The following is a 10,044-nucleotide window of genomic DNA, read 5'->3' on the forward strand; positions in this document are numbered from 1 at the left end:
TCCTCTACCTCCCAGATCTGTTTCTGGACTCTGAGACTTCTTTACATGGACATTTACTCATCCTATCCCCAAACTACCTTCTTCAGGGAGTTTTTCATGAATGTTCCCTTCCATTTGCAATCTCACCAGGGAAATCCCAAGCCCCTCAATGTGCTCATCTAATCAAACACAAATGCTTTTATTTTTTGACAAAAATTTTTTTTATTTTGACATCTCAATAAATGTTGACTCCTCAGGACACTGCCTTTGGAATATTTCCTAACTTATTCATCAGTTTTTTGCACTATGCCTTTCTCAGAATATAGATACCAGCCCAAAATTTTCTGATTTCCTTGTTTTTTACTGTGGTGGCCTGTTGGATCAGCGCAGCTGAGGTTGATACAAGTTCAACACATTTCCTTGTGTTTGAGAAACAGCACAAGCCACACCTGGTTTCATGCACACTCTTCGGATATATTTTCACCCAAGAAATTTCTGATTTCTGCAAGTGAGCCATTCTCTTGTATAAAAACATTTATGGAGAAGTGAGCCTACACAGACCTCATCTTGTAATGAAAACCCAGAGTAATACCTTTGATCATGTTTTGTACATGACTACAGATAGTTCGAACAGTTGCAAGTTGTTTTCGATTTCCCTACCATTGGTCCACCCAGAACCTTTTTTTCTTCTTTCCAAGGAGACTGAGCTCAACATTGATATGGTTAAAATCCCTACAGAGGATTCCTCTTGGCCCCTTCACAATAACTGTAAAACTCTTAAGAGAGATGTCAACATTTTCTGGGATGTCGACAGTCTGGTTCCTTAGAATGGTCATCATTCTGATGGTGAAAGGGCCAAAGAGAAGCACAAATACTTTTGAGGGAATGAGCATGAAGGTAGGACTTGCCAAAGGTCATACAAGGAGTAAGTGTCTGGGGCTGAATTAAATACAAGTCCTGTTAACTTTAGGGCCAGCCTTCTAAACACTGGGCCACCTTACTATCACAAAGCAATTGTAAACCACAGTCTAGATAGGTCATTTCTGACTCATTGTCTCTCCACATAAAATTTCCTCTGGGGACCTCAGAAGACCCCTCATGTCTAGGTCTCCACTGACATCAGGAATTTGGTCTCCAATAGAATAGAGCCTTTTTTTGACCCCACAGAAAACACAAAAAGATATAAAGGATGCATTTGGTTGCTAAACATTAGCAAGAAAACTCCTATGTCTGATATTGCCCCCTTCTAAGCCAGGAACATAAGGAATACCCCATCTTTAGAGTATTCTCCTCAAGGTTTCTTCCCTGCCTAGAAAGAAAATTCTAAACAAGCACCTCTATTTAATCCCACCTTCCACTCCAATACAAGTAGGACTCTAGTCTATGTTGCTCAGTGGAGGGAGTACCTGGCCTGCAGACTCATCTTCCTGAGCTCACATCTCTGCTGCCCTTGTTTGCCTCAATTACTTCATTGCTACTATGATCTAGAGGAGAAAAGGGTGAAAAGAGCAGAAAAGTATAAATAAATTAAGATATGGCTTGAATACTTTTAGATAAGCAATATTGTGTATTTTTTGGATTTAACAAATCCGTTATTCTATTCTAGGAATTCAGCAGAGACTTGTTACACCTTCTTCTTTGCTAAGAGCTCTAGTTTTAACCCAGCAAGAAGCTCAAAAATCTTAAGGGCCATCACCCTTTAGAGGGTCCTCTGCCTACAAAGTTACTGGAGTAATTAGGCTGGGCAGGGAATCCCAAACACCACTTCCTATCTGCTAGTCAGGGATGTCACAGCAAATGATGTGAATGCCTATGTATTCAAGAATCCTGAGAAAGGACTGAGAGGTGTATAACTCAGTACATCATTTACATGGGAAATTAAACACCAGGAAAAGTAAATTGCTATAAGATAAATCAGATGATTTTTTGAAGATCATCATTGGCAATTATTCATGACTCTTTGTAATTCTTGGTTTGGGGCAAATATCAATTTCTTTTTTTGGTACAACCTTCCATCTTACTACATAATTTTGGTATTCACAGAATTTATGCTAGGTGTATAGAAAAATCCAATGTATTAATCAGTTGTGTAAGGTTCCTGGGTAAATGTTGTCAAGAGCATCTTGAGCCATATGGATATAAAGTAGGCATTCTTTCATTCATTCAAAACACTTATCAAGTGGAGACTGTGTACAAGCCATTGTCCTAGGTACTGAGATAAAAATTTAGATCAAACACAATCTCTACCCTCAAAGAGCTTACAGCCTAATGAAGGATGAAACACAATCACAAGGAACTGGAAAATATGATATTCCATGAGACATTAGATTTGCCAGACAAAATGCTATGTGCCTTCCAAGTGGGGAAGTGGAAGTTATTACAGATCTGGGAAGGATTCACAGAGAAAATGGTATTTGCCCTGATTACTAAATGACAGGTAGGAATCCAACAGGTAAAGGAGGGAGAGAGACATTCCCGACAGAGGAAACAGCTTAATAAAAGGCATATAGGTAAGAAAGTGTGTGAAGAGATTAAGATTGACTTTGCTCTTAAAAATATTAGTCTTATTATTTACCTCATGAAATGTTACACAGAGGGCTGGTGCCATTGGCTCTCATGGCCTAATGATCTCTTGGAGGATGATTCCCAGATCCAAATGATTCAATACCAGGCCTCTCAAACTCAAAGAGAGCTCTTGATTCCCCCGCACCCTAACAAATCCCTTTTCCAGACTCTCCTATTCCTACAGATGACACCACAGCTCCTTTAGCACCCCCCCCAGGTTTGGGGCTGCTGTCATCCTCACCTCCCACCACATGCCCATTCAGTTACCAGATCTCAGCAATGCCACCAGACTCTGTTTGTCCTATCTCCCCAACTGGTCTTGCTTAGTTCAGGCCCTCATCATATCTTGACTGGACTACTGCTCCATTCTCTTATTTTTTCTCCCTACCTCAGGTCTCTCCCCACTCCACACAGTTAGTTGCCAAAATAATATGTTCAAAAGCACAGGTCTTCAGGAGTCACTCCCTTAGTCTCAAAATTATAGTGGCTCCCTATTACTTCTAGGTGAAAATATATGCCTTTGCTTGGCATTGAAAGCCCTTCACAAGCTGGCTCTCTAGTGAGTATTTTTAATAGGAATGGGTGCTGTATTGTGGCAAAGGCCTTTTCTGCATCTACTGAGATAATCATATGATTTCTATTGCTTTTGCCACTGATGTGCTTAATTATGCTGATAGTTTTCCCAATTATTGAACCAGCCCTGCATTCCTTCTATAAACCCCACCTGGTCATAATGTATGATCCTTCTGGTGTATTGCTGTAATTTTTATGCTAAAATTTTATTTAAAATTTTTACATCAATATCCATAAGCCAGATTGGTCTAAAATCTTGTTTTTCTGTTTTGGCTCTGATATAGATATTAAAAAATAACAAAATTCAACTGGAATAACAAAAGGTCAAGAATATCAAGGGAACAAATGAAAAAATGCACATGAAGGGGAGGCCAGCCATACCAAATCTGAAATTATACTTGTAAAGTGGCAGTTATCAAAACTATTTGGTACTGGCTAAAAAATAGGATGGTGAGGGGCAGCTAGGTGGTGCAGTGGATAGAGCACCGGCCCTAGAGTCAGGAGTACCTGAGTTCAAATCTGGCCTCAGACACTTAACACTTACTAGCTGTGTGACCCTGGGCAAGTCACTTAACCCCAGTTGCCTCACTAAAAACCAAAACAAAACAAAACAAAAAAATAGGATGGTGGATCAATGGAATAGGTTATGCACATAAGACACAGTAGTCCATGACTACAGTAATCTACTGTTTGATCAACTCAAAGACTCCAATTTTGGGATAAAAGTTCAGTATTTGACAAAAAGTGCTGGGAAACCTTGAAGATAGTATGGCAGATCCTAGGCATAGACCAATATAGAAGGCCAAAATAGATACATGATTTAGACATAAAGGTGATACCATAGGTAAATTAGGAGAGGAAGGAATCATGTACCTCTCAGATCTAAGGAGAGGAGAGCAATTTATGACCAAACAAGAGATAGAGAATATTATGAAATGCAAAATGAATCATTCTGATTACAGTAAATTGAAAATATTTTTTATACACAGAAGCAATACAGCGAAAAATTGAAGGGAAGCAGAAACTGGGAACACTTTTGACAGCCAGCGTTTCTGATAAAAGCCTCATTTCTAAAATATATAAGTAAGCAAATCAAATTTATAAGAATGCAAGTCATTCTTCAATTGAGAAATGGGCAAAAGATATGAGCAGGCAGTTTTCAGATGAAGAAATCAAAGCTATCTATTGCCATATGAAAAAATGCTCTAAATCATTATTGAATAGAAAAATGCAAATTCAAACAACTCTGAGGTACCAACTCACGCCAGGTAAGGGGAGGGAGGCAGGTGGTGGGATATGAGCTTGGGGCTCAACCTGGCTGCGGCACAGAGGCAGGGCAATGTGGCGCCCTCTGAGCAAGATCAAGTCCAGGGGCTGCCTGAAACCATCAATGCCCTGCAGCCCTGCCCCCGGCCTCAACCAGCAGCCCTGACCCCACCCCCCACCATCCAGGGGCTTGGCTGCCACTCCACCATCCCAGTTGATGAGGACTCCTGAGGCATGGGTCTGGGTCTGGGTCTGGTGGCGGAAGTCCCCTGGCTGCTCAAGAGCCCACCCTGCATTGGCCCGTGGCAGCGTCTAGCCTTGAGCATTGCCGGTCTTGTAGACTGACCACCTGCCACACATGATACACTGAAGGCATCTAATCAATACTTGTTGACTTGGGAGAGGACTTGTCCTTGCCTCTTTTTATTTTTATTTTTTTTGGCAGGGCAATGTGGGTTAAGTGACTCGTCCAAGGTTACACAGCTAGTAAGTGTCAAGTGTCTGAGACTGGATTTGAACTAAGGTCCTCCTGAATCCAGGGCCACTGCTTTATCCACTGTTCCACTTACCTGCCGCTGTGGTCATTGCCTTTTGCACCAGGCAAAATGTCTGACGAAAAGACCCCACCTGGACCCAAAAACTGTTTTGGGATCCCATCCGCAGGAGCTCCTCCTGATCTTGACCATGGGAAGGAACTGTGGGGGAAAGGGCCCTGGCAGGTGCTCAGAGAGAAAGTTGGAGCTCTGTAGATGGGGGAGGCAACCTGAGAGGGAAACCAGAGAAACATGCAAGGAGGACTCGGTGTGGCAGTCACACTGGGCAGAAAGGAAAGATTCTGAATGGGAAAAGATTTCTGAACTGGGGAGGATTTGGTCTGCTGGCACAGGCATTCCAGAAAGATGCTTCAGGTTCTTTAGGAATAGTATACAGATTCTGAAGTGCCATGTCCAATTCTATGCTGCTTTAAATGTAGGTGGTGTACCTGTGTGTGCATTCCTGGCTTCATTTGTATTCAGCTTGGAGAGAAAGCAGGTGAACAAGAAGAAAAGTGAAGTAGGTGGATTTTAGCTAATGATGCTGAAAGCTGCTGTGTGGTTTTTGGTTAGGAGAAGGTAAGAGAGAAGCAAACTTAGACAGAGACAGGAAAGAATCCCAAGGATGAAAAGATAGTCTCCTTAAGTAGGAGTTCTTAACCTGGCGTCCACAGGACCACCAGGGGTTGGTAGGATAGATTTCAAAGGGTCCATGAACTGGGGTGAGGGGGAAAATGACATCTCTATTTCAATACAATTGATTTCCTTTGTAATTCTGTGTGTTTTATTCTCTGCATTTAAAGTCATTCTGAGAAGAGGTTCACAGACTTCACCAGACTGCCCAAAGGGTGCCAAGTCAAAACTAGGGAAGGTGCCCTGTGCCTGAGCTCCCCTAAATCCTTGTATTATTCAGCCTATCTAGAGCTCAACTTAGTTAAGAGTAGAGAGTTGGAAGGGGTCTTAGAAAACACTTTTAGAGATGAGGAAACTGAGCTCTTAGAATTCTCCAGAAAGATGAGTGATAAGTGCCATGATCTTCATGTATTATCAGGACCTCAAGATATACTTTTCTACGAGATTGAGGGAATAGACATCAAACCTCCTCATGCTGTTGAAGGCCCAGAGCTCTTCTTCGATGATTGGGTGCAATTGAGACCCAACACTGGGCACCATATTGACTTTGGTATTGTTAGTCTCCCTTGTTCTGCCAGTGTGCTTTATGTAATTGGATGAGTACCAAAACCCACCCCTAGCTAGCTGGGTCCTGTGGTGAGAGAAGTCACCACACTGCCATCAGTTGCTGAATCCCTTTCATTTCTACTGACCCTGTTCTCACTTCTTAGGCAGCCTAACTACTGGGGAAGCAAGATAGATGTAAATGATCCTATAGGTTTGGTCAGTACTTAGTCTCACTGAGCCTTACTTCTCCATCTTGAGGAAGTTTTTAATATGGTTATAAAAAGAGCCCTTGGACTTGAAGTTAGAAATGCTGGGTACTTATCTGGGCTGTCCCAGGAAGTTCTTATGAGAATCACACAATATATGTGAAAACAATTTTTAGCTGTAAAGGGCTATATCAGTGTACATTGCTATTATTGAGGAAGAACTAAGATAAATGCTAAGTTCTTCCCAGTCTCCCATGACACATCCATTCAATAACTGTTTTTGCTCATCTACTATGTACAAGACAGAGAGAAACAGCACTTCAGTTTGCAAAGCACTTTCCATACATTCATTATATCATTTGAACCCCAAAACAACCCACAGTGATAGAAACTACAGGTAGTATTGCCACCATTTTCCAAGTGAAGAAACTGAAGCTGAGGGATCTTAAGTCACTTGTCCATGATTACACAGGCTTTCTGTGTCAAAGGTGAGATTTGAACTCAAGTCATTCTCACTCTAAGACTTTATTCTCTGTTCTATTGCCTTTCCTTCTCTTCCTAAGAATATTCTAAAGAAATATGAGATGAGGGGCAGCTAGGTGGCGCAGTGGATAGAGCACCGGCCCTGGATTCAGGAGTACCTGAGTTCAAATCCGGCCTCAGACACTTAACACTTCCTAGCTGTGTGACCCTGGGCAAGTCACTTAACCCCAATTGCCTCACTAAAACAAAACAAAACAAAACAAAACAAAACAAAAAAGAAATATGAGATGAAGGGGTCCCAGCCTTAGCCATTAAGCTGTGTTAGAAAGAAACACAGCTAACAGCTCCAATAGTATGGTGCAGCACAAGTGTTAGCAGCTCAAGTGTTGCTAGCAGCTCAAAGAATTCAAGCATCATATATTACCGATCCCCCATATATGGTCATTGTAGTGACCAATCTGATTGTACCAGTTGACTAATCAGATGGTGGCATTAGGCCTTAACCTTATTCAGAGCAAAAATATCCATTCCTCTCTAGAACAGTACTGTATTAACTTTTCAAGAAAACAAAACTTAAGTCAGGATTTGAACATAAGTTTCACGTGGGAATCATCTCAGGCACCTTATTGTGAATTCCCAGCTCAACTCAGTTTTCACAAAGCACAGGCCCTGTTCCAAGCCTTGCTCAGGCCTAAGTCCCAGGGACCTTGGCTTCTCAGAGCTTTGTGTGATGGCCTGCCCCCTACTGGGGCATGTGGGCAACAAAGTTGTGGGGTTTGAAACTAAACTCACTCTCTATCTTTAAGTTTCTGAGAAGAGCCCAAATATGGTCTTTATCTCAATTATTCACTGAGCTGTTAAGGCTGTAGAACTAGAGTAAGATTTGTTCAGGCACCCCAAACACACCCAGTGGGTGGCCCACCTCAGAGAGCCTGGGCAATCTCAACCAACAAGCACATCCATCCTCACTGTAGGTTCTCCCTAGTTCTTTGCTGAGAGCACCCAGCTCTCACCAGTCCCCACCCTTGCTTTTCTGCTTGCATGTTGCTGTAAATAATTATCTGCATTGGGAGCAGGTGTACAACAGAAAATGGGTGTGTAACACACACACTCCACTGCCTCCATCAACACTCTCTTGCTGTCAAACAGACACTTCAAGACAGACTCATCTCTCTCTTTTACTTGGCTCAAATCCTTTTGTCCAAGCTGCCCTCCATCACTTTCTCCCTCTTTCCCAACATGCTCTTCTTCCTTGTCCCACCCTACACCCCCCAGCTCAAATCCTTTCTGTTCTTCCCAAAAGAGGATTTATTCTTTAACATTTGGATTTTACTCCCCTTTCCCCAAAGTCTGGTTCCTGCTAATCTCCCAAGGAAACAAGTGACCCCAGCTCTATCTACCAGCCAAAGAACAGTTGTAAAGTTTCTGAGACCTGGCAGAGCCACTGCTTGGCTCACCTTACCAAAACCCACCATACTTCACTAGCCAGAGGCTTTGGATCAAGCAGATGGATATCACCTTCTCTCTCTCTCTGCCTCTCTGCCTCCCTCGATCTCTCCCTCCCTTGCTCTCTCCCTCCTTCTCTCCCTTTTGCTTCTTCTCTCTTTCCTCTCTTCTCTTTCTCCTCTTTCAGCTCTCACTCTCTGCTCTTTTTTGATCAGTCCCTAATCATGACCAGTTGTCCTGCAAGCAAGCTTGCTTTTGCAAATTTCCCAAAGCATCCCAGAAACAAATCACAGTGATTTAACAATAGTATTTAATCACGGTACATTTTAGGCACAGTTTCTAATTTGTTCATACCAAAAGCTGCAAGTAAGTTAGCATCATTAGTGGAGTCCAATTCTGTTGCATCCTCAGTTTCCCTTCAAAATCAAAGCTATTCCATTTCCAAAAGGAGCTTGTTTAATGTCCAGAGATCCCAATTTTGATGGGTTTCTTTTTTCTTCCAGTACTGCTGCACATACCAACCTAGTGTGGCCAAGGAAACTGAGCCATTTCAGGTAAGGAAAATACAGAATCTCACAGAGAGCTTAGTCAAGATATAATGTAGCTTTGTGCTGGTAAATACTTTTCCCAGTCTTCATCAAAATCCTTTTTTAAATGAACTACAATGAGCATTACACAGGTATTATTAACAATTGAGAATTTTTATTGAAATAGTGATTAGTTTTATAATTGTAAAGAACAATAGATTGTAGGAGGAAAGGAGAACATTGAGAGGTTAGGACATTTAATATGCTGATCCAATGTTAATAAGTCAGATCACTTTTGCCAGCATCCATTTTTAGTTAGCAGGGCTTTGTTTGATAAATTTTAATGTGCCTTCCCACAAAGCCAACAAGAACCTCCTTTTATGCACTGCTTTTATTTTACCCCAGTGAGCCTTCTTTCAAAAGTGACTTTGGTATGTTTCTCCTAAGTTGTCTGTACTTGGTCTTTCCACTGCATTGAAGTTCTCTGAAGCAAAGCATGAGACTGACAAATCTAAGATTAAACAAAAGACCATAGATTCTGGATATGCATGTATATATATGTCTGTAAGAGGGATAGCAGGAAGGAATTAGAGATAGAGCCACTGACTACAAGAAGTATTGGATTGTACAGGAGTGATCTTTAAGCAAGATTGTAGGTTCGATAATAAGTAGGAGTGATAGATTCTGACTAATCTGAGAGTCCTAAAGCAGGAAGAATCCATTTCCTTTAGACTCTCTAATGAATATAGGTTAATAAATATTGACACCCTCACCATAGTAGCAGTGAGGTTCTGTCTTAGTCAGATGGGTTCTGTGCCTCCAATTATGGAAATCTGAAGAAAGCAGGCCACTTTTTTTTTTTTTTTGCAGGGCAATGGGGGTTAAGTGACTTGCCCAGGGTCACACAGCTAGTAAGTGTCAAGTGTCTGAGGCCGGATTTGAACTCAGATACTCCTGAATCCAGGGCCAGTGCTTTATCCACTGTACCACCTAGCCGCCCCTTAGCAGGCCAGAATTTCTCAGCTGGAAGATATTGGTCTTAGGTCCTGAAGCCTTTTCCCCCTTTTCACAGAACAGAGTTCTGGAACTCTAAACTAAAGAGCAGGAACTGAAGTCAGATGAGAACCAACTTCAGTAAGAGATGGCATGTGTCCCTTTCACTGATTGATCATCTCTTTTGGATAGCACGTTGAAGCCTAGGAGGCTGACTATATCATTCTAATGGGATGTAGGTTCGATCAGAGTACAGACTGTCTCACTGTTAGATTGGTAACCCCAGTGCCAAAG

The 10,044-nt window shown here is 41.9% G+C and overlaps 1 pseudogene; it reads right to left on the minus strand.

Annotated features, from left to right (window-relative positions):
* Positions 1-263: 263 nt before the first annotated feature.
* Positions 264-818, minus strand: LOC122735805 (annotated as a pseudogene).
* Positions 819-10,044: the final 9,226 nt, after the last annotated feature.

The sequence above is a fragment of the Dromiciops gliroides genome, chromosome 1 (assembly GCF_019393635.1).
Source record: "Dromiciops gliroides isolate mDroGli1 chromosome 1, mDroGli1.pri, whole genome shotgun sequence".
Lineage (NCBI taxonomy): Eukaryota > Metazoa > Chordata > Mammalia > Microbiotheria > Microbiotheriidae > Dromiciops > Dromiciops gliroides.